General features: G+C 39.7%; 1 long non-coding RNA gene across 6 annotated transcripts in view; it reads left to right on the forward strand.

Annotated features, from left to right (window-relative positions):
- LOC308611535 overlaps window positions 1-27,609 on the forward strand; it is a 175,754-nt gene that overhangs the window by 14,404 nt on the left and 133,741 nt on the right. For all 6 annotated transcript variants that reach the window (XR_014014941.1, XR_014014942.1, XR_014014943.1 and 3 more), the window contains exon 2: window positions 24,778-24,842. This is a non-coding gene — a long non-coding RNA (uncharacterized lncRNA). The remainder of the gene's footprint in view (window positions 1-24,777; window positions 24,843-27,609) is intronic.

Below are 27,609 nucleotides of genomic sequence, written 5' to 3' on the forward strand. Positions count from 1 at the left end.
AACCAGAATCTTGGTATGAGGTGGATTTATCGCTGTCCAAGCTACCTCATTGTGTTTTCAGCAGAGAGAGCTAAAAATATATATACGAATACATAAAAATATACAAGTATCTCTATTTTCATATTATCTATCTGGGTGTGTGTGTATACACACACATTATCTATCATCTGTCTATCTACATATATATATATATAACTTCAAATTGATATATGAATTCAAATTGATACCTTGATTCCAATCTAACACCACAGGGTTTATTCTAGCCTCCCTTACCCTTTCCTTATTTGTAGCTCTTTTCTTTAACAATTAGAAACCTGATTCTCATTATTTGCAGTCTATTTATTCATTTGCTCAATTCTGGAATACACATAAAATATTTAAAAATCATTAACCTGTACATGTGTGAAAAATAAGTTTACTAACAAGTTCAATATTTGTGTACATTTCTTTTTGTCTTTAGCTTTTCAGTATATATTGTGCATGGTTAATTACAGTATATTAAAATACTATTTTCCAAAGTTACTTAGGTTAGCTCTTTCCCACCTCCTTCAGTGTGTTTTTTTATCTTCTGCAGTGTGAGAAAATCCAGTACTTTGTGTTCAACTCAGACTACCAAACCAGAAGTTCTAGCAGAAAAGGTGATAATCCATATGTGCACTAAGATCCCCAGGTGATTCTTTTCATTGGAGAAATATGAGGAACACTGCTTGACGTCTCTACAGCTAAGATGTCTAAAATGAAACTTCAGTTATTCCTTCTTCCAAACTGTCCCATCCTGCAAATCTTTTCTTGCTCAGTGAATGGTGCCATGATTCACACAAAAAGTAACTCAATGCAAAAACCTGGGAATGGTCCTCAATTCCTTCCTTTTCTTCACTTTCTGCATAGACTGCATCATTAGGTCCTCTGGAATCTCATCTCTCTCTTTCTCATCACATTTATAATGTTTCTCTTCATCTTCATTGCCACCATCTTAGCCACTACCATTTCTCCTTTGCTCTACTTGAACAGCCTAGTATCTACACAACTATCTTTTCATTTAATTGCTTTCTCTTGCATCTAAGATAAAGTCAAAATCCTTAGCCTTATAGATTCTGGCCTTGCCTTTTCTTGTAAGTTGTATTTTCATACTTATAAGTGCAGGCACACTCACACACATGTATTGTTGGTATTGTTAGTTTAGGTTTTGTTTGCCCTCCCATCCTAGCATGAGAAAATTAAGAAACAAAGTCAAACCAAAAAAAAAAACTTTAAAAATAAATTTGAATAATATCCTTTCCCTCCAGAACAATTCTCTAAAGCAGTATTACCATTAATGGCAGTACAGACCAGAATTTTTTCCCTTAGACATAAAGGCATGGTGAAGAAGTCTCATTAAAAACTGGAATCTAAGCTTTCAATGTCAAATTCTGTCTCTAATCTTCTGCAGTAAGCCATAATGATTAAAGTATAGGAATCTGAATCAGAGGTCTGGTTTAGTAGAATCTTTTTTGTAATAAGCTTTGTACCTTAGACAAGTCATTTACCTCTCCATTCCTTAATTTCTTCATTTATAAACGGAGATGTTAAGAGTATTGATATTCAAGGCTAATGAAAAAAGAATGCATCTGAGTACTGTATCAAACACTTTAAAAAGTAACCAGTTCAGGTTCTCTGCCCATTTTTAAATTGGAATATCTGGGGGTTTTTGATATTAAATTGTATGATTTCTTTAGATAATTTGGATATTAACTCTTTATCAGATATATCATTTGAAAAAATCTTCCATTCAGTAAGTTACCTTTTCATTTTGTGATGGTTTTCTCCTCTCTGCAAAAGCTTTTCAGTTTGATATAATAACACTTGTTTAATTTTACTTCTGTTGGCCATGCCTGAGGAGATAGACCCCCCAAAAATATTGCTAAGATCGATGTCAATGTATTTTTCCTAGGGGTTTTGTGGTTTCAGGTCTTAAATGTGAGTCTTTAATCCATTTTAAATTTATTTTTATGTATGGTATAAGGAAATAATTCAGTTTCACTCTTTTACAAGTAGTTGTCCAATTTTCCTAACACCATTTATTGTCTTTATTTCATTGTATGTTCTTGCCTCCTTTGTTGTAGATTAATTGATCACATAACTGTGGGTTCATTTCTGGGCTCCCTATTCTATTCCACTGACCTGTGTCTGTTGTTATGCTAATACCATAACGTTTTGATTACTATAGCTTTGTAGTATAGTCTGAGATCAGTGCATGTCATACCACCAGCTTTGTTTTCCTTTCTCAATATAGCTTTGGTTATTAGAGGTTGTTTGTTTGTTTGTTTGGATGATTCTATACAAATTTTAGGATTATTTGTTCTAATTCTGTGAAAAATGCCATTGGTATTTTGATAGGGGTTACATTGCTTTGGGAATACATACAAATGACCAAAAGACACATGAAAAGATGCTCAATATCACTAATCATCTGGGAAATGCAAATCAAAACCACAGTGAGATATCACCTTACCCCTGTCAGAATGGCCATGATCAAAAAGGGAACCCTTGTGCACTGTTAGTGGGAATGTAAATTGGTGCAGCCACTATGGAAAACAGTACAGAGGTTCCCCCAAATGTTAAAAATAGAATTACCATATGATCCAACAATTCAACTTCTGAGTATCTATCCAAAGAAAAGAAAAACACTAATAAGAAAGGATGTATGCACCCCTCTGTTCATTTGAGCGTTACTTATAATAGCCAAGATATGGAAGAAACTAGTGTCCATAAATAGATGAATGGATAAAGAAAATGTGGTGTATATATACACATATATATAATGAAATATTACTTAGTCCTAAAAAAGAATGAAATATCTTCACTTGCAACAACATGGATTGACCTAGAGTACTAGGTGTGCTAAGTGAAATAAGTCAGACAGATAAGAACATATACTGTATGATTTCACTTATATGTGAAATCTAAAAAATAAAACAAAGAAAACCAAAGAGAAACAAACTTGTAGATACAGAGAACAAACTGGTGATTACTAGAGGGGAAGGGGGATAGGGGACTGAGAGAAATAGGTGAAGGGGATTAAGTGGTACAAATTTCCAGTTATAAAATAAATGTCTTGGGGATGCAATCTACCGCATAAGGAATCTAGTCAATAATACTGAAATAATTTTGTATGGTGATATATGGTTACTAGACTTATCATGGTGACCAATTCAAATGTATTTAGATGTTGGATCACTATGTTGAACACTTGAAACTAACATAATATTGTATGTCAACTCTACTTCAATAAAAAAGTGACCAGTTAACATTAATTGGTATTATAATTACATTTTCTCTGCATCAAGGCACATTTTATTGATTTTTTCATTATAAAGTATAAAAGTACCTTTTACTTTCAAGATGAGTTCTAAGATTACTTGCTAATGTTAATGTGGTAATTTAAAATATGTCTAGATATAATTTAATTTTAATTGCCTAACACAAATATGTCTGATATTCACCATTATGAATTCAAACCTATGAGTAAAGATGTCAAATGAGTCACCAAAACATTTTTGTGTATTGCCTCTCATTGAACCCTAAATGCTAACAAGACTTTTTGTTGGAATGAGGGATCAAAGTTTTATACTCTTTAAGAACTAATGCCATAGCTGTTTTATTTTTATAAATAAAGCTCTTTCCGTTTACTTTTTAGTGTACAATTTTTGAATGGCCTGGAAAGAGAAAAATTATTCTTTGGGCTGACAAAAATGATAAAGAGGCTCATTGCTGATGAAGGGAAGAAGACAGAAGAATAGAGAAAGAAGGATTTGTTCCTCTTCCAAAAGGGGGGCAAGATACTAGAGCTTTCTGCAGGGAAACTGAAGCACACCTTTCTTTCTGAGATTTGAAAGGAAGAGATCCCCTACATTTAAATATCTAGAGTATATCTTCCATTTAAAAATGAACCTAGCTAATCATCCAGTGAGGAAGAAAAGAGTAAAATAGCCTTTGACCAAGTCCTTTCTGTGGTGTTAAATGCAACTAATTATAATGAATATCACATATCTAATGAGTTCAAGAATTCCCCTTGGAAGAATTGGTCTGTCCTTTACAAAAAAGAGAGTTCAAGTGAGTTATTTGCATTTGGTAGGGAAGCTCTACTGTCTAAATCATACTCATTTAAAGGTGAAGTTCAGGGCTTCCCTGGTGGTGCAGTGGCTGAGAGTCCGCCTGCCGATGCAGAGGACACAGGTTCGTGCCCCGGTTTGGGAAGATCCCACATGCCGCAGAGCGGCTAGGCCCGTGAGCCATGGCCGCTGAGCCTGCGCGTCCGGAGCCTGTGCTCCGCAACAGGAGAGGCCACAACAGTGAGAGGCCCGTGTACCAAAAAAAAAAAAAAAAGGTCCTGTTCAAAGTCTGCCATAATTTGTTATTATATATGTAATTTTTGAATGTAATATACAGTTACATATGTATATAACATCAACAAGAAAGTGACCCACTTTAGAGTCAAGAAAACATATAGGTGAAGTGTAAAAGGGTTGGAATAGATATACCATAACAGTAACAACAAAACAAACCAAGACAACAACAACAAAACTGGAGCAGCTAAGAAAATATCAGAAAAAAATATATTTTAAGACGAAAATTTTTACTAGAGACAAAGATATTTTAAACTCATAAAATGATTATACCATCTAGAATGTATAATAATTATAAACTTATATGCACCTAACAACAGAACTTCAAAATACAATGAAGCAAAATCGACACAATGGAAAAGAGAAACAGACAGTTCTACAATAGTAGTTGGATACTTTAATACCTTTCTTTCAATAGCAGAACAGACAGAAAATCAACAAGAAAATAAAAAACTTGCACAACATTATCAATCAACTAGACCTAACAGCCATCTATAAAACATTCCACTCAACAGCATCAGAATATACATTCTTTTCAAATGCACAAGGGGAATTAGAAATAATTTGAGATGAATTAAAATGAAAGTATAACATATTAATACTTGATTGGTCACACATAGTCTTTTGAAAAGCAGAGGGGTTAGACAAAGAGATCTAAATTAATTACAAAATCATTTATTATTCTGGGAATAAAAAGAACTGGGCTTAGTCTCAGTTTTGCCTTTCTTTATCTTTGTGTCTGTTGATCATCTTGGAATAGTCATTACATAGTCAGAATACAGTTGCCATCTCAGGAATCAAATACTGTTATCTCTAGGGCTACCATAACAAGATACCACAAACTTGTTAGCTTAAAAGAACAGAAATGTATTTTATCACAGCTCTAGAAGCCAGAAGATCAAACTCAGAGTGTTGAGAGGGCCATGTTCTTTCTGCCTCAAGGGGAGGATCCTTCTTTGTCTTAACCAGATTCTGGTGGTGGCCATCAATCACTGGTGTTGGCGTTTTTTGATTTGCAGCTGCATCACTCTGGTCTCTTCCACTGTTGTCACATGGAATTGTCTCTGTGTGTTCCTGTCTCTGGAAACAATTTAAATAGAAATTTCTATTTTTAAAAAACAAACTGTTGATTACTATGCTCTATTTAGATAGTTCCTCTAACCCACACCCACCTCCATTTCCCCATATGTATTTGAGAAGGAAAGAGGAACTCCTGTGAGCTATCCTATTGGAAAAAATCAGTGATACATTGTTTTACTAGAGATGTCTCTTACCTAAAATATTTGAATTAAATATAAAATCTGGGGAAATTATCACCCAGTTTCCCTCTTCTAGAGGCATGATCTAAAAGATAGGCAGCAGAATATTTTATACCCATGAGGTTTGCTGACATTATTGATTTGATCCAGAATCTGTATTTTCTCTCTAAAGAAAACAGTATTCTCTCTTTCCTTTCTTTAATTTATAATGTTGATGTCTTAAGATTATTGTCAGAGAGGATGCTTGTAGTTCAAATGATTTGGCTGTATTTCACCAGTATTATTACAAGATAGTCAAACAATGGCTGGGCTCCAGTATAGACCTCAGTCCCTTTGTTCCACTGGGATACGGATGTGAAAGCCAGTGTTTCCTTATATTCCAAAGACCAAATAAATAAAACAAATAAATAAACACACAAAAAAACCAAGTAAATGAAACTATCTTAAAACCAACTCTCTTTCCTTCCTCATCCATGTTAATTCTCTTCTACCTAAAATTACTTCCTGGAAGTGATTTTTATGTTTCTTAGAGCCTCTTTATGTATATATCCACACTAATGCATATAAAACTGTTCCTTTTAGATCTTTTACTTTTTCCATTTGAAGAATTATTTTCACACGTCATATAGAGTTTATCCATTGTCCTAGATATGCATTTTTCCTGTGTATTTGAGCATCATAGGAAGATAAATTCTACTCTTGAAAATGTTAACTGGTGACTGAGACACAGAAAGCTATTCTTCTTACCATTTTTCAATAGTGAGTAGTAGATTCTGTAGGGGTGGAATTTTAAGATGTAAGTATACTGTTTTTCTACACTCCAATTACGTTCCCCTTATCATAGAAATTGACCAGTGAAGTGTCAGAATCCATGTACATACAATCCATTAAGTTATTAGATATAACGTTGGTCAGAAAAGCATACTGTGAAATGTTGCTTTTATTTAAACTCCCACAATTTTCACTCCATGGTTTCAAGATTTGACTTCTTTATTGCCCTCTGGTGGTGGGCTCTGTGAACTGCATATTTACGGGTCTGGAGCACATATCTTCCCGGAGGTACTCAACTCCTCAGGTACAAGCTAAAGAGTAGATGATAAGAAGCATTCAGATTTATTAAAACTAACTAAGAATATCAGTAGCCTGACTGTTGTTTCTAAAAATATAAAATATTTATCCTTCTGTTGTCAAACAACCATATTTCATGAAAAGAAGTATAAATCCTTTTTTGCTTGCAATAAAAGAACAATAATTGAAGGTATTCTTCATTTGGACCAAATACCTTCTCTGAAAATATAAGTTCAAATAGGAGTTGAACTTTGCAAAATATTCTTTAGTAAATAAAACTCCACATATAATTTCAAATTATCATTTAATTTTACCTTAAATTTAAATATCTATATTGACTTAAATGGTGTACTCTGTAATTTGGATGATTCCCTCCTTTATATCTTCTTCCTCTCTTCAACAAATAAAATACATATGAATGCCTAACGTGAGGTAGGGTATTCTCTGTGAAATAATGATGTTGGTATACTTAATTTTGACTTAGCAGAGGGATTGAGCCTCTGTGTTGGTGAATTCTCCCCAGGTGGTGCGTGGGGAGAGGGTCAGGCATGTCTCTGTGCTCCTGAAGTTTTCTCTGTGAAACTGTCAACCTCCAATATCAGAAATAACTTCCTTCGTCAGAAGGGATTTTCAGACATTAAAAGTTTTCTATTAAAGTGCAAGTATTTTTAAAATCTATAAAATATAGGGCATTATAAATTTTCTTTAGTTACTACAAGCTGAATTTTAACTGAGAAGACTGGGGACTCCATGTATGTGTACATGCATGCATGCGTGCATGTTTGTGTGCTACACACGTGTGTGTGTGTGTAGGTCTACTGAGGATACAGAACATATTCTGGACATGAACGAGCAGTGGTGTATCAGAAGGGAAAAGAATATAAAGGACCAGCTTCACCTGCTTAATTTGTCCCCTGACCTGGTGTCATCTTATTTTCCACCATCCTTTGCTGATCTGTATACTAAATACCCAGGGTTCCTGGGTACCCCCAGGTACCTCTGTAAGTTTTACAAGCCTATCAATATCCCATGTACAGTGGATGGAACCTGGACTTTTTGCCCATCTAGTTTTCCTTTCCCTCAGAGTTTTCGTTTGAGTTATGTCATGGGGTAGGTACTGTTGTGAAAATTTGTGCTCACTTGTTAAGTAGAAACTACTTATTTAACTGTTTAAACAAATAAACAGTATCTTAAGTCAGTTGCACGGCACCTCCAGTCTCCACAAAGCAGAGTTACTTTGGGACAGGAAGTTCTTTTAGTTTCCCCTTAAATCAAAATACAAAGTTATTGAGCAATTCTAGGACCAACCCTATAGTTGCAAACTTGGGAAGAGATCACAGGATTCTGTAATCGTCTGCTTATCCCCTTACTGGGACAGCAAATAGCTCAATAGTTCTTATACTGAAGTTAAAAGGAAGAAGAATACCGGAACAAAGTCTGCATTTAAAGTCTGTGTCTTATTTTTATTTTCTCTTGGCACATAGTAGCTAACCGTTAAATGTTCTCTTGATAAATATTAAAAACACACAAGATACTTCATATACTAGGGGTCATAAAATTTCAACTTTTCTTTTGGTGTAGGGGTTGATGATGAAAAGTTTGGAAACTTCTGATCCATGTTAATGTTCCTGCTTTGAGAACTGCAGGGCGCAGCTTTTAGGTGGAAAAAGTTGCCAAGAGGACCAGAAGTAGAATAAAGGCATTTATGTAATTGTTCCTTATAATTTCATTTATTGGTTTTCAGCATCTAACTTTGAAAAGTTGCCTGAGGCTGCCTAGGGTCTGCAATAAGGATCACAGCTGTGCTGTCCTACCCCCTCCCCACACGTGGGAACAGAGCCTCCCCAGCAGTGCTAATAGAGCCCCATGGCTTTCCGCCCACCTCGGTACTGCTCAAGGCAGTGGCTTTTTTCTACCAGCCTCACCCTTCTCCATTTGAATCTTTTTCTTTTTTCCAGTTTTATTGAGATGTAATTGACATATAACACTGTATAAGTTTAAGGTGTACAGCATCATAATTTGATACATGTATATATTGCAAAATGATAACCACAATAAGGTTAGTTAACACATCCATGACCTTACACAATTAATTACGTTTTGTGTGTGTGTGTGTGTGTGTGTGTGTGTGTGTGTGATGAGAACATGTAAGGTCTACTATCTCAGAAACTTTTGAGTATGCAATAGAGTGTTGTTAACTATAGTCACCATGCTGTACATCAGACTCCCAGGATTTATTCATCTTATAACTGGAAGGTTATACCCTTTGACCAACAACTCCCCATTTCCTCCACTCCCCAGCCCTTGACGGCCACCATTCTACTCAGTTTCTGTGAGAGCAGCTTTTTTAGATTACACGTAAAAGTGAGATTATGCAGTGTTTGTCTTTCTCTGACGTATTTCACTTAGCATAATGCCCTCAAGGTTCATCTAAGTTGTTGCAAATGGCAAGATTCCCTTATTTTTTAAGGCTGAATAACATTCCATTCTACATATGTGCCATATTTTCTTTATTCATTTGTCTGTCAATGGACACTATAGAAACAGAAACCCACTCAGTTCCTACAAGTGTCCAAGGTAACAATAGACAAAATATGGATGTTGGTGGGTGTAGATCCAGGCAGTAGGTTAGACTACATCCCACAGACAGGAAGGCCACTATTTTAGGAGGAGCTGCTTTGAATATGAATCAAATAATAATTGATTTATATGTCACCAGTTCAGAACTAACTCATCTGTTTTAGACACCTCACCATAGATATGAAATGAGAATGAGTGGAAAAGGAGGCTTCTGAAGGCAAACAGTCATAAAACCCATTATTCTTCTGTAAAAAGGAGACTATACAGTCTTACCTTTAGAACCTCAAATCAAACAAAGACATGTAGCAGCCTCAGTAGGATATAATCACCACAGAAGAAGTACAAGCAGAAGGCAGAGGAAAAAGAAGTGCCATTTGGTATGGGAATAAATAGCTCTGTATGTCTCAAAAGCCTCCTATAAACATGTCTGGGTGTCAATATAGTGTAATAATTAATATCCATAAACCCTGAGTCTTAAGAAAAAAGAACTGTATCTTTTGCTTTCTTTTAGAAAGGGACAGAAAGGTAACTATATTTGCTTTAAGAAATACAGAGACTTAGTGCACTTAAATATTTGATCAAATAATTTTAAAAATGTTTCTTACAGTATACATCATTTTCTGATGAAACGGGTAAAATAAGGTTCTAGGGTGTGAGGCAGGCATGAGGTATTATACACATTTTCTTTTCTGTCCTTTTGTAGCTGAATATCCTTTTCCAGGCCTAAAGAAGTAGTAAAATTATGCATCTAAGATTGAATAAAAGGTTTCATAGACCTATTTTACATATATGCCATTAGATTTCCACAGAGTTATTTCAGGCTGCTGACAGGCTGCTTGCTTGAGCTGAGACCCCTCTAAACAAAGCCCAGGAAGAAACTAACAACTGTGAAAGCCAACTTATTTATTCTGTGAGTAACTTGGCTGCAGAGCAGACTAATTACCCCTTTAACCACACTGTTTGAACTCATTGTACTTATCTGGGAATCACTATTCTGAAAGTAGAGAAGGGGACTAGGGAAGTTAAAAGAGACAAAAGATGTAAATATGGTCTCTTTGCAGAATCTCAAAGGTCAGGCAACAGGCTTATTTCTGATGGTTTTAAAAAGAGAAGATGAGCTGTGGTTTAAAGGTCCACTTTGGAATTCAAGTTCTACCTCAGATGTAGCCTGAATGCTAGTCTCCACCTGGAGTGAATCACTGAAGGATCATTTCTCAGCACATAGTCAGTGTTTTTAAAATTTTCATATGATTTTATCCCAGTGAATAATATTGATGAGGGATTTTGAAACTATTAAATTCCGCCAAAGGACTTAATTTTGTAATGATACCAAACCTTGGAAAATAAAGGAAGTAGAGATTGGTGAATCCTTGACAAATGATTAGAGTTATAACTGATTGTTTCATAAGGAAAGATAGGGAATGGATCATTTAGGAACCTGAATGAATACTTGGAATCTCATCTATTTCTGTTAAAACTACAGGTTAGTTGAGCTCAAAAATGTAGGTATAAAAATTGTGTTTTTTGGTAATAAAATTTGTTTTAACCCTTCTCTCAATTATGCATTTAAATGTTGACCAATTCACAAGTAACTGTTTACCGTCAATGGATTGGCAAGTGGCTTTGGGATCATTCATTTTATAGTCTGGGATTTCCAGTGTTATCTTTATTTTCCCATGTATACTCTATTTCATACATTTTATTAGCAGTAGTAGTAGAAATAGTAGTAGTAGTATCATTATTATTTAGTTAGAGTAGAATTGTCTCTATAACTTCTTACGGTCAGACATATACTAAGCAACACACATTTTGAAAGCACTGGTGTTGGAGTAAATTCAATGTTGATGAGACTAGTCACTGCCCTTAAAGGAGCTTGTCTTCTAGTTGGAAAGATGTGACATATACAATAATCTGAGGCATTAAGTAAATACATGGGTCTGAGGGCAGAAGATCCTGAAGGAAGCAAGCTGCAAAGAACTCATTTTGAATCCTGGCATTAATATTGGCAGATCTCCTCACACCTTTTTAGGACAGTTATAGACAAAGCAGGTAGGACTGGAGAATACACTACAATGGCCAAAATAAGATTTAATGTCATTTCAGCCTAGGGGATTCTTTCTAGGCTTTGAGTATATGATAATTTAAATGCCCCCTAAATAGTAAATTTACTTTAATGCTGACAATATAGAAAAGATATTTTGCTGCAAAAGTATACACAGTAGTAACAAGTGGATTTTGGAAGAAACTAATATTTTGTCTTATACTACACTATTGCCCTAGACCTAGCAGCAGCCTTTACTCTTTGTTGTTTTCTTCTAAGACTAAAGAGCCTCTTTATTTTTTTCCACCAACAGATCTCAGAGCAATCTGAGTGCACTGGCCAGTTGGGACACAATTATCATTAGAATTCTTGGCTAGAGAAGAAAGCTCCTAATTTAAGAATGGCTTTTTGCCTCCTGAGAGCTCAGAAGAGCAAATTGCAAGCCATCTATATTTATAAAACATGTTTTAGTATGGGAAATTTCAAACATCTACAGAAGTAAAAAGAAAGAAGTAGAAACGTTCCTCAATTGTTCTCATCACATGTCCATTTCAGGCCAATACATTTTCTCTGTACCCTCTCTAACTACTACCACCATAATCCCCAGCAATTTTAAAGCAAATCCCAGGTTTCTTTTTCTCAGTGAAAACGTCAGTATACATATTTCTAAAATGCAAGAACTGCCCTTTTTAAGCTCAACTATGTCATTATCACACATCCGCAAATAATAATAATTCCTTAATATCGACAAATAGCCAGTCAGTTCATGTTTCCTTGATTGTCCTATAAATGTATTTTCATTTTAATAACCATTATTTATTTGATTGCTGATCCAAACACAATTTCTTTCAAAGTATAGGTTTAAAAGAACTCAATTTGCTCATTTTTCTTGCAAGTATTTGTCACTGAATTCAAAGCATTCATCCAGTAGGGTTCCCAACTGTCTGGATTATGCGGATTGCATCCCCTTTATGCTTATATATTTATCATGCTCCTTTGGCCCATGTATTTACTGTCAGTTGGTAGATAGATCTAGAGCACTGACATAATTCAGGTGTGATTTTTTGTCAAGTTTACTTCATAGATAATATTGATGAATTCCAAAAGGAACTATAAAGTGTCTGTCTTACTGTGACGTTGCAGCCATTAATGATCAATGTCTAGATCCATTAATTTCTTAAGGGTACCAAATGGTGATATTCTACTAATTAGATTATTATTCATTTACTAGCTAGAAGATGATTTCATCAACTACTTGGTTGCCCTGAGTTACAGTTTCATTAGGAAAGGAAGAATAAATGTTTCTTTTATTTTATTTACCAGTTTTACAAAAAAAGAAAAAACAGGAGAGAGAAAGGTTGACTCCAAAGTAGCTTCCGAAGATGACTAATGAGGTATTTTCTTTCTTTGTTGTTGTTTTCAGTGAGGTGGTTATAAATATCGATGCAGAGATTGTCCCCTCTTAGGTTCACGGATCCTGTTCAAGTTGGCTCCTGAGTCCTTTCCACACAACCACAGTAGTCTTTGAAGTCTTCCCAGCTCTCTTGTATGACAAGGTGTAACAGGAACATCTTGTTCGTTTCTTATGCTGGATTTGAAATCAGCTATTTCTCCAAGGAGGCATTATCCACTGTGTTTATTCAAACTTGTGTTGCTTCTAGTTTAACCTTCTCTCGGGACATGATTTTTTTTAAACAAATTACTTACTGAATTTTTTCACCTTTTCAAATCTTGCTATTCTCCAATCACTTCATTTCTGAATTTTTCTGATTTCTTTTATGTTTTTCTTAAAACCAGTTTCTATTCCTTTTAAAATTTCTTTTACTTTTTCCACAATATCAGGCAATAAATTTCATTTGTTCTGTGGACGTGTCTTTCTGTCACGTTTTCAGGATTTGCTGGAACTTTCTTTTCCCCCTTCTTTTTTCTTTTTTTTTTCTCACTGATTTTCTACAGGATGTGAGTGGAGTACTCTTCTGTCACTCATTTTTAAATGAAATAAGTTTCCACTTCAGGAGGGAATCATAGATCAGAATATAATTTCTAGCTTCAGAACTCCAGGGCTCACTATCTTCTATTATTTTCACAACATAATTTTAAAAAATGACCTTAAAATTTCTAAAATCTTCCTCCTCGGCCCTCCTCTGCCCATTTACCCAGGGCTCCTCTTTCTTGTCCTTGTTGAGTATGGGGATTTGTTCTGGAATGGTGCTTTGGTTTGCTAGGTGTCAAGGTTTCACAGACCCCAGAACACTTGGCATCCTCAGAACATTTCAAAGTTCTTGCACTCAGCTGCAAAGTGGAGCCTGCAACGTTCACTCCCGGTTTCTGCCGCTGTTCTCAGTGAGTTTTTCAATCTCAGTGAGTTCGTGAACCATAGTAACCTTTGGCTCTCCTGAAAGAGAGAGAGAGTCCTTCCCTCGTCTTCCTCCCACACACCTTGGGATACACATATGTAGGTCTTTTTCCTGTTGTTGATTTGTTCCTACCTGGCTGTATGTTGCAGTTAATGTGGACACCTTGTTGTAGATGTTGTCTGTGGGTTTTTGATCTTGCTATCCTAGATGCTTTTCTTTCTTCTTTGTGGGGGTGGGGGCTTGTGTATTTAGGGGAGGGGTGGCATATTCAGGGATAAAAATCTTCTCTGTAGCCACCATCATTTCCCCAGAATCCTCTGCCATTAATATTTAAAACAAAATCATAGGAATCATTATCCGGATCCTTAGGATAATCATTACACTGTATCTGTCTTTTTTCCAGGCTTCAAGCTGCCTGTGGCTCCCCACGTTAGTATACTGACATGACTGGGCAACGCCTAATTTGACAGGTTCTTTCTGTACTACCTTCCTCCTAATCATGACAGTCTTGTACGCTATACGTAGTCTTCTTTACTGATAGGGAATTTAGAAAATACAGGAAGCCATGGGTTTAATAGCTGTAAGTGGAATTAATATATTATTTTTCTCAGGTAAAATATCATAAGACTCCTTAGGCCAAAGTTGTAAAATGAAATCGCAAATTTCCTGGAATCATTTTGCAAACGTGAATGCCCACATAAAGTACACTAGGACTTGAATCCAAGGAATAACACATTTTTAGAGCCTCCAGATTTATAAACTTAGTACAATTCTGCATTACTTCTTAAGGCAACTGAAGAAAATAATTTTGTGATCAAATAAATATTGATTTTATTAACATAGTTATTTTAAAAGTTTATAAAGCTTTTAAAAAATGTTAAGGCTCTATCAGCCTCATCGGTTGTTATTTCTTTTCTAGAATCTTGGAAAAAGGAACAGTCGTTTGAGGGGAAACATGGTATAAAATGGGAAGAGAATCTAACAGTGAAGATAGTTATATCTCTTCCTGTGTGATGAACTACTGCTATGCTTGGTGGTTTAAAACAGCAGGCACTTTATCTCCTCACAATTTGTGAATCCGCAGAATGGGCTGGGATCCCCTGGGTGGATCTATCTTGCTTTCACCTGAGGTGACTAGTGAGGCTGCCATCATCTGGTTGCTGGTCTGGGGCTGGTTGCTTTCACATGTCTGGCCATTGGTGCTGGCTGTGGCCTGGACCTATTCTCCACTAGGTTAGCCAGGCTTCCTAACATGTCAGGTTTCCATGAGGACGAGCCCTAAAGCACGAGTACTCTCCAAGCTTCAGCTCTTGATATGCCATTGGGCCAAAGCAAGTTATGTGACCAAACCCAGGTCAAGGTGGAACAAAACTACACAGGGTGAGAAAACGGGGGGGGAGGGGCATTTGCGCTGGGGGTCAGTAGTCTAACAAACTGCTGCAATAGCTATATAAAGAAAAGCACCCCGGAGGACAACTGGTAAAAAATAAATGTGTGCGGGGTGGGGTGGGGGTTTGGCATGGGGGGGCAAAGGCAGTAAACAGGGGCTACCAAAATCTGAAGATTCTGGAATTTTTGGAAAATCCACTGGGATTAAAGGAGTTAGACAACCATGTTCTGACACCAGAAGAAAGGTCCCAGTTGAGCCTCAGGGAAGTCTAGCGCTCTTCCTCCATCGCATCAATTTCCACATTTCTTTGACTCAGCATATTTGTAGAATGAATCATGACTTTCTATAAATTTTTAGTTCAGTTTTTCAAAGAAATAGTGACCTCGCTTCTATCTGCTGTGCCACAAAAATGCCGTAGAAAAAAATTCCTTCTGTTAAATTGCTCACTAGGTGAAATTGTATGTGTAACCTAGTAACAAAGAGGTATTAAGAATCGCCACAGCCGAGCCGGCCCTCCGCACCACGCACCCTATAGCAGCCAGTGGGTGAGCCGGGAGTCGAGGAGGTCACCGTGGGAAGGAGGGGCGCGGGCAACGTGTCAGCCTCCTTCCGTCTCCGTGGAGCCACCTCCGGCCTCAGGTACAGGGAGTCGTCTGCGGCAGCCGTCGGTGGCCAGCCTTGCAGCGCTGTGTTCTAGGTCAGTAGCTTCCAAGACTCCAGTTGGATTCACTGGAGTAGGCAACGTGGGGAATCCAATGGCAAAAGAGCTCTTGAAACATGGCTAGCCACTCACTATTGCTGATGTGTTCCCTGATGCATGCAAAGAGCTTCTAGATGCAAGTGAACCCGGTAGTGTCTTCTGCAGCGGATGTAGCCGAAAAAGGTGACAGAATTATTACAGTGCATCAATGCGCTAGAAGCTTATACTCTAGCAAATGGAATTCAAAAAAAAGTGAAGAAAGACTATTAATAGATTCCAGTACTGTTGATCCTATGGTTTTGAGAGAATTGGCCAAAGAAGTTGAGAAAATGGGAGCAGTTTTCTCGGATGCCCCTGTTTCTGGTGGTGTGGGAACAGCTCGGTCTGGCAACCTCACATTTAGGATGGGAGGGGTTGAGCTGCTGTGGTGCATGGGCTCCCATGTGGTGCATCGTGGAGCTGTTGGGACTGGCCAGGCTTCGCAGATCTGCAAACACTTGCTGTTGGGTGTTCGTAGGATTGGAGCTGCTGAAGCTATGAATCTGGGACTCAGGTTAGGGCTTGACCCAAAACTCTTGGCTAAAATCCTAAATACGAGCTTAGGACGATGTTGGTCAAGTGACACTTACAATCCTGCACCTGGGGTGATGGATGGAGTTCACCTGGCTGGTTACTATCAGGGCGGATTTGGAGCAACACTCATGGCTAAGGATCTGGGATTAGCATGAGGCTCTGCTACCAGCACGAAGAGCCCAATCCTTCTGGGCAGTCAAGCCCATCAGACCTGCAGGGATGTCGTGCGTGAAGGGCTACTCAAAAAAAGACTTCTCATTCGTGGCCCAGTTTTTGCAAGAGGAGGAGACATTCTGAGTTTGCCCTCTGGCTGTGAACACTGAACCATTGAAACCAAACTGTGTCTTGGAGCCCCTTATGGCTCACTCCACAGGAAAATGGGCTTAATCAAAGGTCAACTGTCTGCTTTTGAGTGTCTAGGTCAGGGGTCCCCAACCCCTTGGCCTCGGATGGGTACCAGTCCGCAGCCTCTTAGGAACTGGGCTGCACAGCAGGAGGTGAGTCGCAAGCAAGCCAGCTATAAGCTTCATCTGCCGCTCCCTATGGCTCACATTACCGCCTGAACCCCACACACCCCGCCCCACCTCCCCGGAAAAATTTGCTTCCAGGAGACCGGTCCCTAGTTCCAAAAAGGTTAGGGACCTCTGGTCTAGATCACAATAGATCCTGGGATTTTTCACCCATTTTAAACTGCTTATTCTTTTTATCTATTTAACAAACATATCATCTGTAATTTTTTTTTTTCTGCAAGCCACTGATGGTAACTGCTAGCTAGCTACCTGATTGGCCTTTTTCAAAAGTTTGATTCCTGAGCATCTTCAGCTAAAACGCTGCCTACTTCACTCAGGATATTATTTACTCCACTTTACAAATAAAACTAAAATTGTTTTCAACAGGATAAAATCTATCCTCGAGGAAAGAAAAGAAATTGGTGTGAGAAAAGGTATTAGAGAAAGGGGAAGTATAGTGAATTACTACCTGTGTGCCTCAGAAAATGTGTCCTGTTATCCCAGTGGTGATATTCTTGCATTGAGATTACTGGTTTATTTTCTAGGAGTTGTTAAAGCAAGAGAACTCCTTGCTGCATGTTATGTAATTTGGACTCTGTTACGATTATCTTGGTGTGCCCATCTTGTAACAACTTCCCATACTCAGCAAACTGTTTTTTTCATATTTTTGCTTCCTTGTACATTTTTACTGCATATTTTTACTTCAAAAGAATGACATCTTTAGAACTGTTTCAGAGCCAGCAATGATATGTGCTTTAGATAATTATTACACTATGCTAAATATAACCATATTATTTTGAATTCAAATAAATTTCTATGCTGATAAAAAAAGAGAGGCACATTTCATCAATGTTTAAATAGTATCCTTCCTCCTCTAAAACTTAAAATAGGATTCAGTCTGAGTCCTAAAGGGTTATTTTCTTCAACAACAAGACCTGACTTAGGCCATTTCTTGGCAGTGGAATCTGAGCATAGAGGTCTCTGTCTGACTGCCCTTTGATTCTCACTCACAGTATCCTGGGTGAGTGTAATGGATGGGCGTGCCCTTATGACTTAGCCCACTGCTACTGCTCCTGATGAGGGTTAATGGTGTGGGCCACTTTAAATCTTGCCCAGCAAAGTGCTGACATCTGGGGTTTCCTATCAAGTTTACCAGATATTCCACAGTAATTTCATAATTTACACAACATAAAAACACTGATCTTGAGCTTAGGAAAGCATTTCATTTAAACAGATACAGAACACTACTCTACAAAATGGTTTAAAATTTGTGAGCAATTACATTAAATAAACTCTAATATAAATTAATCTAATACAAGTAAACTAATAGTTGCAAAGCTACTGGTCGCTTCAGAAGCGGTGGCTACGGATAACTTCAAAGTTGTTTCCTCAATGCATTAAGAGGCGAAACTATTTGCTGTCAACTTCTTCTTGGGGAAGCTTTTTCCCTTAGTTTGATGCTGATTCGCGTTATGAATGTATAGGAACCATTACTGGTTCTTCCTTTCCATATTCAGTGCACCATTATACTTCTATCCTCTTAAGATCTGGTTATCTGTTACTGCTACTGTTGGCTGGAGCCTGGCAGGAGGAAAGCTATCAAGAAAAAAGGTCAACAGGTGTTAAAGAGTTTTAGCATACTACTGAGACTTTTTATCTACCATAATCATAAGAAATAATAATTAAAATTACAGCCTGGTCAGTGAGACCTTGAGTAAATTGTGGAAGCATCCATGTTTCATACAGTTTCAGGGGATGGATATTTCCTGTTATTAACTCTATATCCTCTTCAACTGGAACAGAGAGACCTTTCTCTGTTGAAGCAGTTTTGTCTTTTTCCTGGGCATTTTTAGTTTTCTCTTATGAGAGACTTGTAAAGCTTACATATACAAACTTACACATACACGTATAAAGCAAAGAAGGGATAGAGTAGTCTTGAGAGGACACTGTTTTGTAGCAGGCACACAAGACAGAGATAATACTCCCTGATTGCATTTGCCTGCCTAGCCCCATCTCCTTTGTGGAAAGCATCAGCATTCTGACTGGTCTCTGCACCCCACTAGCTGGACGGAACACTGCATTGGCATTCTTAGGGAGCACTGATGGTCGCTCCGGAAACTGTGGTTAGAGCTTGTGCAGCCAAAGTGCACAGGAAAGAAACAAATATACTTCATATAACATGCTTACTCTGTTTTGCTTAATTAGCACTTATTCCCTGTAAAAGGCTGATTTCTGCTTTGACAGGGAGTAATCGAACTCTGTATTCACCCAAACCATAAAATTAAAGTTAACATACCTCAGCTTTTCATCCTACTGGAAGAAATGTATGAAATCTAAAGTTATTTTTTAATTGCTGCTGTTTAGAATGCCTGAGGCCCATTTGATGAACTTGTTAAAGAGCAGTGTTAATGAGGGTATTTTTCGTTTCTTTCTTTTCCGACCACAGCGTGAATTCTCAGCCCAAAGTGTGCCCTGTTACCCACAATAGAGACGGGGAAAAGTGAGAGTCTGTCACCACAAAGCATGAGACAACTACAAATACTTCTCTCCCAGAGTTAACATTGATGACAGTCTTTGTGGAAAAGGACTTCCTCTTTTTGCAGGAATACAGTAGAAATGCAAGTCGTATTCTCCATAATTTCACTACTGGAAAAATAATTTCATAGTACATATATATATGTATATGTATATACATATATATACATATATATACATATATATATATATATATATATTTTTTTTTTTTTTTGCGGTACGCGTGCCTGTCACTGCTGTAGCACTTCCCGTTGCAGAGCACAGGCTCTGCACGCGCAGGCTCAGCGGCCCTGGCTCACGGGCCCAGCCGCTCCGTGGCATGTGGGATCTTCCTGGACCGGGGCACGAACCCGTGTCCCCTGCATCGGCAGGCGGACTCTCAACCACTGCGCCACCAGGGAAGCCCCATAGTCCATATTTTTTATTGGTCTTCTTAAAAACATATACAGTGTTTACAGTAAGGAGTAAAAGAGAAGATTTTCAATGTGATATTTCAAGGAGCATTTTGTAAAGGCGGGATCCAGTCCCAACTTTGGAAAATTAACACACACCTATGAGATCAGAGAGTCACCTGCAAAAAAATTTATTATGTTTTTCTTTCATACTAGTTTCCTAAAGGTGCATTGTTACTTCTTGGTAATGTAATAGAAATGACTATATGGTGGACATTTGAGGAAGAAGTAGCTCTTACATAAGTGTCTAGTGACCTTATCTCTTTTGATACGATACCTCTTGGTTTCAGAGGCTTGCACAGATTTCCTCTAAATGAATAAACTTAGTAAGATTTTCCTAACTATCAATTAATCTAAAAGTAGATTTAGAAATCTACTTCTGAAGCAGTTTTGTTAAGTAATTATTGGTCAGTTCTCTTTCTGATTGGTACTTTTTTCTGCAAAACAAATCCCTGTACTTAGAACAATTAATATCACCATCCCTGGCTCCTTGATTATTACACAGTGATGTTTCTTGAGAAGAAAGCTTACCCTTTTAGGGGGGAAACTTCAGTCCATGAAGTAAAACTTCATTAAAAGTAGATCTTCTAATGCCAGTGTGATGCAGATCAGTATCCCCTTTCTTTTGACTTTCCAGGCTGTGTGAAGAGAATGGTATGGTTTGGTTTAGGAAGGGTTGTAGCTTAAGGGGATTGCATTATGTTTCTGTGTCACTTTGGGGGGCTTTATTTCAATATTATATCCTGTTCTGTAAAAACACCATAGTCATTCTCTTACTTATTATTAAATAATTAAACGCTGCCCTTTGTTTACTTTCCCCTTCTGATCAGAAGACTCCTCTCCACTCTAGGCCTTGATCTGAGTTCCAATTCATCAGCTTGTAGTAGCTACACTTCTGGTTTCTGAAGTCAGACAGATATGGGTCCCATTTCTGTCTTCATCAGTTATAATTTATTCTCTGATATATGCATACCAGAGCTGGCAGTGACAAACATTTTGCTTCTCCTTATTTTCCCAGGGTTCTGTGCATTTTAATAGAGGATCACAATATTTTAAGTAGAGCTGGGATGGGGTGGAAAGAAAGAGCAGGAAAACATGCTTTTAGGAAGGTCTGAAATACAAATCACATGGAGTTAACTGCTTGAGAGAAAACCACCCCTACCTGAGTATTGTCAATAAAGTAGCACAGGGAGGCAAACGAATGAATTGTTCACTAAAAATATTTTTCTTTAGAAGAATAAAATTCACAAGAAAGCCTCATTGCAAATAAAATATATTTGTTTTCCTAAAGGAAGATATTTGAAAAGTCATAGTAAATACCTGCTTTGACCTTCTGTGTCCCTAGTGTTCTATCTCCACTAAGTTTTATGCACACTACATAGAGGAGGAGCCTGAGTCTCAAAGACCATAAGTAAGAGATGGATTCCAGAGCCTTTGCAAGGTCCATTATGCCCCATGACTTCCCATTGCTTGTGCTGTTCATCCAGATAGGTGCTTAGGATACCAGAATGAATACATCTCTTTCGAGAGGTTTTTAACAGACATTAGATACTAAACAAGTACAACACCTAACAAATAAAACAGAATGCTTTATTTAAAGCAGAAACAGAATAAATGCTCACCTAGTATCGTTTAAATCCCCTTTAAATTATTTTTTGAATCAACATGTTTATATTTGAGGGTATTTTCTTATTTTTTCCTAGTTCCTTTTACTTGCACCTCCTTTCTTTTTCTCTTTTCCCAACTGAAATGTTTGTGGTTTCAAAAGTAATTACTTCTTGAAGAAAGTTTTCGTGTATACTAAGTGCTACCTAATGGAAGCCATAAGCATAGAGTCTGCTAGCATTTAGAGTGGTATAATACACAGCCAGGTTGAATCAAGTGGGAGAGAAGGTTAATCGTTCTTTTAAACTGGCAGTGTTGCCGGAGGTGGATTAATATGCTTTTTGAATCTCTTATGTGCTGCAAGTCTCCTTGATCACAATCACTATGTTAATGGTTGAGGTTTTGAATTAGAGGTGTCTCCTGGGCTCAGCTGGGCCAAGTCCCTTCATCTCTCTGGCCATATTAGGTGATAGTTTTCTCATTTCAATACACGACCTATGTTAGAGGGAGTGTTGACTATACCAGGCTTTTAACGTGGGCACCCAGAAAGTGGAAGAATCTCTCTATTGGTGATTAATCATAACTCTTTTCACTGTGAATACAGTCCTTCCCTTAGGTAAGGCAGGAACACCATGAAAAATAGAAAGTTCTCGGGTGTCTGTGGAAGCTGGAGTGCTCTCGACCTGTCAGCTCACTGGCAGAGCAGGCTTCGTCCGGACACTAGAGAACAAAATGTGAAATTGGCACCAGCCAGCCTCTCCATTGCACAGGATATCCCTATTTAAATTTGACAACCAGGATATTTTACAATTTGAAATGCTTGTCATCTGGTTTTCTTTAGTTTTTTCTTTGGGTTGAAAAGACTGAGAAGCTTGTTAAAAAATCTGGAATTCTGATGGTGAGGCTTAACCAGATCTATTGAGTCATCAATCAGCAAACATTGACCAACGCTTACCATTCCCCCAGTTACTATACTGAGGACCCAGACATGTCTCAGATAGTGGCCTTGCTCATTCACTGTATTTACAGTACTTTTTTCTAAATGTAACCAGAGCTCAGGTAAGGACAAGACATTGATTTGAGTCTGAAGTAAACAAAGCTGACTGGTCTGATCCCTTCAGTTTCCAGAATTATTTTGTTTCAGGTAGTAATTTTCCCAGACGAATAGAACAAAGTTCTATCGTCTATTTATTTAATATTTTATCACAATAGTCCTTGCCCCTTTGACCTCTAGTGAGGAAACTTGCATAAGACACTGAAATATGCTTAGGTTCTATGGGTAAGTGCAGATAATGATATGAATGAAATTGAAAATGAAAGCCAAAGGTAGAAAAGGCAGTTCTGAATAGATTAAGTAAGACAGAGGTATTTGAAAAATCAAGTAGAAAAGATACCATAAGGAATGGAGAGCTTCTGGAAGTTTTCTAATAGGTGAGGGGTTGGTACATCTTTTTTTGTTTTTTTTTTCTTAATAACATGTCTGGCAGTTGTATGCCAGAGAAAGTTATAAGGGGGTTGACTATATGCATGCAGTCCAGTGAGAACACTGTTCCTGTAGGCCACTGACCGTGTTCTGAGTGTACATTCTATAGTACTAGAAATTAAGTTAGGAAACAAAGGGTGATCTGCTGTCATTTTAAATGAAATTTCACAAATGATTAGAGCTAAAAGGTGTCTTTTTTCACTCAGCCAACACGTTGAGCACGTACTATGGGGCAAGCACTGTGCTTATGGGTAAGAGATAAAAGAAAAAATAAAGGCCAGAGGAACTCAAAAGAGAGTGTGAGAGATGCATGAACAACTCATTACAATCGAATAGAGATAGGCTATTAAATAAATCATAAAAATATAAATTTGTAAAATAGAACTCGGAGTCAGTAACCCTTCTAGGGGATATTAAAGAGAATGCCAACAATGAGGGGGTCTTGGAATTAGGTTTTGAATGTCAGTAGGTATGTTCCACGTGGAGAGAAGGTCAGGGGCATACCAGGCAGAAGGAACATCCTGGACTTGAGAACCAACACAGTATATTTCAGTGATTGTAAAGGAGATTTTTGTTTGACTAGAGCGTAGGGTATAAGTTGCCAAATGGTAGAAAATAGAGTATAAAAGTTAGGCTGGAATGAAAGTATAAAGTGTCATAATTCTTATGATGAAAGATAGGTGTTTTCTACAAAATGGGTTACTTATAAATATTTTAAAAATAGAGACCCCGAGAGAGGAGCGCGCCCGAGGAGCAGCCCCCGGACTGGAGCCTCGGGAGCCCGGGGCCGGTGAGCGAGTGCCCACGGGGTAGGTGTTGCGTCTGCAGGCCTGCAGGCGGTTGTGGAGCCTGCGGCCCTTGGAGAGCAGGGCTTGGGAGAGCGGGGCTTGGCCCGCCCCGGGGCTTGGCTTTGCCCGCCCCAGGGCCCGCAGTAGAGCCACCGGGAGGGTTTGACCGCTTCCCGGAGGTGGAGGGGCCGGGCTGGAGGACAGGGCTGGCTGCTCCGGATGGGGCTCCCCTGGGACTTGTGAGCTCCGGGTGTCCTGGGGGAGCAGGGTCCACAGGCTCGGCCGGGACGTGCCGCGTCCTCCCCTCCGTCCAACCCCGATCCACCTCCTCCCCCTCCTGTCGCCGTCTCGGCATCTCGCGCGTGTGTCTCAAGGCGCGTCAGCACCTTGGCTGTCTAATGTAAGCGTCCGCCGCCCCCCTGGGTTGTGCCCTTTGGAGTCGCCCAGTGTAATCGGTGCAGGATGAGTCTGCAGGGCTGCTGTCCTGCTGCCTCGGGTGAGGAAGGAAGCGATGGGGCCTGAGGAGGGAGATGACTTGTCCTAGATCCTCACCGGGTGTGCACGTGGGGTCGCTCACAGGACTCCAGACTCCTAGGGCAGGTGTTCTGTCCACTTAAAGTCAGTTTTAATAAAAGATGTTTTTGAGCGTCGCACGTAAGTTTGTAAAGTTTGTACAAATCATTGTAAGACTGAAAGGCACCTGAGTGTGTCCCTTTATTCTGGGTATCCTGTGGATGTTCTGATCTAAGTTGTTAACAGACTTGGAAGAGATAAACTATAAGCGTTTTTAAATTTCATATTTAATGACGGAGGTTTATTTTAATAGGATTCAATGTACACTCGCTACGGAAAAATAAAGTATCCCCTTAGGTACTACAGTCACGTGGGAGTTACAGACCTGAGGGTGGTTGCTCCCTCCTTATTCTCACAGGCCCTTCTGAAGGTGAAAGGACGGGTCTCCCACAGGTGTCTCCTGTGGAGCGCGGGGCGGGTGCTTGTGCACCCCGAGCCGCTTCAGTCGTAGCTTCACTGCCTGCGTTTTCCTTCTCCAGGTCCGCCTCCACTGTCACAGTCCTGCACGTTGTTCCAAGAGCAGCGGAAAATGAATCAGCCTCTGGTGAGTTTTGCTGTTTTCGTATTTATCTGCTGCTGTTCCTTTGTGATAACACCTTGGGAGGCGAATAGTTCAAAAGTTAAAATGGGAAAGTAGGAGTAGGTAAAAGATGTGGTTAGACAAAGCGTAGAGGAGCAGGTCAGCACCAAGTGTTTCTGGCAAGTCCTACGTGTAGATCCCACGATCCTCTTAGAGCCACAGTACAAGCCTCGTGTTCTTGACATTGGTGGCAAAACACCATCCCTTGCTCGACTTACATGGTCCTGCCGAAGCACTTTTGTTCTCGGGCGTTAAAAGGTTTCCCTGAGGATCCCGCTGTAGGCCGTGAGCCTTCCTGAGCGACAGCCCCTAACGTGTTGACATTGGTGCCTTCCTTGTGCTTCCTGTAAGCCGAGAGCGTGCTGTCCAGGGAGCACTCAGTGCATATAACTTGTCGGTTCAGTAGAACACCGTTGTCACATAGGTACATTGTTTTCAGTGCTCAGTCGAGGGATGCAATGAGGATCATCTGGAAGAACAGCCTTGTCACCCTTCCAGTAAATTTCGCTCTTTGTCTCTTACAATCTCAGAGGTTCGCGTTACACACCATGCAGTGAGGTCTCTGGCAAAGATCCCTTGTTTCCCAGCTGAATTGTATCGTGCAGCCTGCGGTCTTGGTTCTGCCCCTCCACGGAACCTGATCCGGTTGAGGTGACCTGGCATCCAGCATACAAAGCAGTGGAGATTTGCCAGTCGTCACCTCAGACCACTGTCGCCTTGCCATCTGCAGAGTCTGCTCTGTGGGTTTCTGTGACAGATCTCTCCTTGCTGTCTTCCTGACTGATTCTTTCCTCCGCCCTCTGTGTGTGTTGTCGTTTCACCCTTGGTCCATGACTCTCCACCCCGTCTGATCTCACCCTCTGGCGCTTTTCACCTCCAACTCTGTCAGTTCTCCCACCTGGACCAGACAGATGCCTCTGTCCAGCCACTTGCCAGCATCTCTATGGAGTTTGTCCAAAGGGCACCTCGGATGACTAGATCCAGTAGATCCAGAAATGATTATTTACAGCTCCCCTGCCCCTTGCCTTGAGCTGTTGTCCCTGGCGGCTCATCGTTGCATCATCCAGCCTGTCACCTACCCAGAAAAATGAGTTCCTTCTAAAGTCCTTCTCCATCCTCTGTTACCACGTTGTAGTGTGAGGCTTGTTAATGTCGTCTTCTAAATGGTTTTTATTCGTTCTCCTTCATCCCATACTTGTTACCATTAAAACAGCTTATCTGTTCATTCCTGTAGTTACAGAAACTTTTTTTCTGTGCCGCTACCTCTTTCCTCCAGCAGCTCAAGTGTATTCTCCACGCTGAGTATTTCTCCTAAAATATTAATCACAGCGTTTTGTCTGCATGTGGGAAGCACTTTAGAGGTTCCCTGGGTGACTGGACAAACGAGGTTGCCGTTCCGCGGAGCCATTAACCATCGAGCCCAGCACTGGGGGGAGGTCGTACCTCGCCAATGATGCGTTTGGATGGATCTGTGAGGTGAAATCCTGATCGGAGAGGCTTAGGAGAGAGGAGTGGGAGAACTGGGTTTGTTCTGGTCCCAACTTTTTCAAGACATTTTGCTGTGACGGGGAAAATAGAAACTGGACAGTAGCTGGGGTAGGAGCTGAGGTCCGGGGAGGATGTTGTGTTGTGTTGTGTTGTGTTGTGATGGGAGAAATAACAGTGGGAATTGATGCAGTAGATGCGTGTGGGGGAGGGGAGAGCTGCTGGCCAGCGTCCTGGAGTGGGGAGGGGATGGCAGAGCTGGGTTGCAGGTGGGGAAGCCCTCCGATGGCTTCTCTGTTCTCAGGGAAGCAGCTCCTCAGCTGAGGGTGAGGGTGAGGTTGGGGGTTTGAGGGGAGAGCAGAGCTCTGGGGCCCAGCTCCATCGTGACCATCAGCACACACAGTCCAGCCAGCTGGGAAGACTGTACTTGCCTTCCCTGCCTGAAAAGCCATCTCCTTTCATAAATGTGGGAGTAATTACTCTTTGGGGAGCCTATGTAATTACATGGGTGCTTCTCAGCTCAAAGCGAATTGAGTGCCAGTTCTGGCCACGGACATTTTCTGCTCTGCTGATGGAAGGATCCCCAGAGGAAGTGTCCTGCTTGCCTGGCTCTTGGCCTCGAGGACCCTTCACACCATCTAGTGTTCTGTCTTTTATCTTTGACATAAACATCAAATGTCTTCAGGTTGTGCATGTGATCTTAAGAAGCAATTCCCTGCTTCCAGGAGCTTCTGTTCTCCTCGGGAAAGGCACTTCACAGACGTAATTACAGGAGAGGACGGGAATCCTGCCCGTCGATACGTAGGGAAATCCAGAGTGCTGACAAAGCAGAGCCTGCTTTTATTTATTTATTTATTTATTTATTCATTTAATTTTTTTATTTGTTTACTATTTAACTTATTCAGTTTTGGCTGTGTTGGGTCTCTGTTGCTGCGCGCGGGCTTTGTTCTCTAGTTGCGGCGAGCGGGCGCTACTCTTCGTGGCGGTGAGCGGGCTTCTCATTGCGGTGGCTTCTCTTATTGCGGAGCATGGCTTCTAGGCATGCGGGCTTCAGTAGTTGCGGGTCCCGGGCTCAGTAGTTGTGGCGCGCGGGCTCTAGAGCGCAGGCTCAGTAGTTGTGGCGCACGAGCTTAGTTGCTCTGCAGCACGTGGGATGTTCCCGGACCAGGGTTCCAACCCGTGTGCCCACCATTGGCAGGCGGATTCTTAACCAGTGTGCCACCAGGGAAGTCCGAGAGCCTGGTTT

The sequence above is a fragment of the Mesoplodon bidens genome (assembly GCF_964165515.1).
Source record: "Mesoplodon bidens genome assembly, contig: HAP1_SCAFFOLD_231, whole genome shotgun sequence".
In the NCBI taxonomy this organism is placed as follows: domain Eukaryota; kingdom Metazoa; phylum Chordata; class Mammalia; order Artiodactyla; family Ziphiidae; genus Mesoplodon; species Mesoplodon bidens.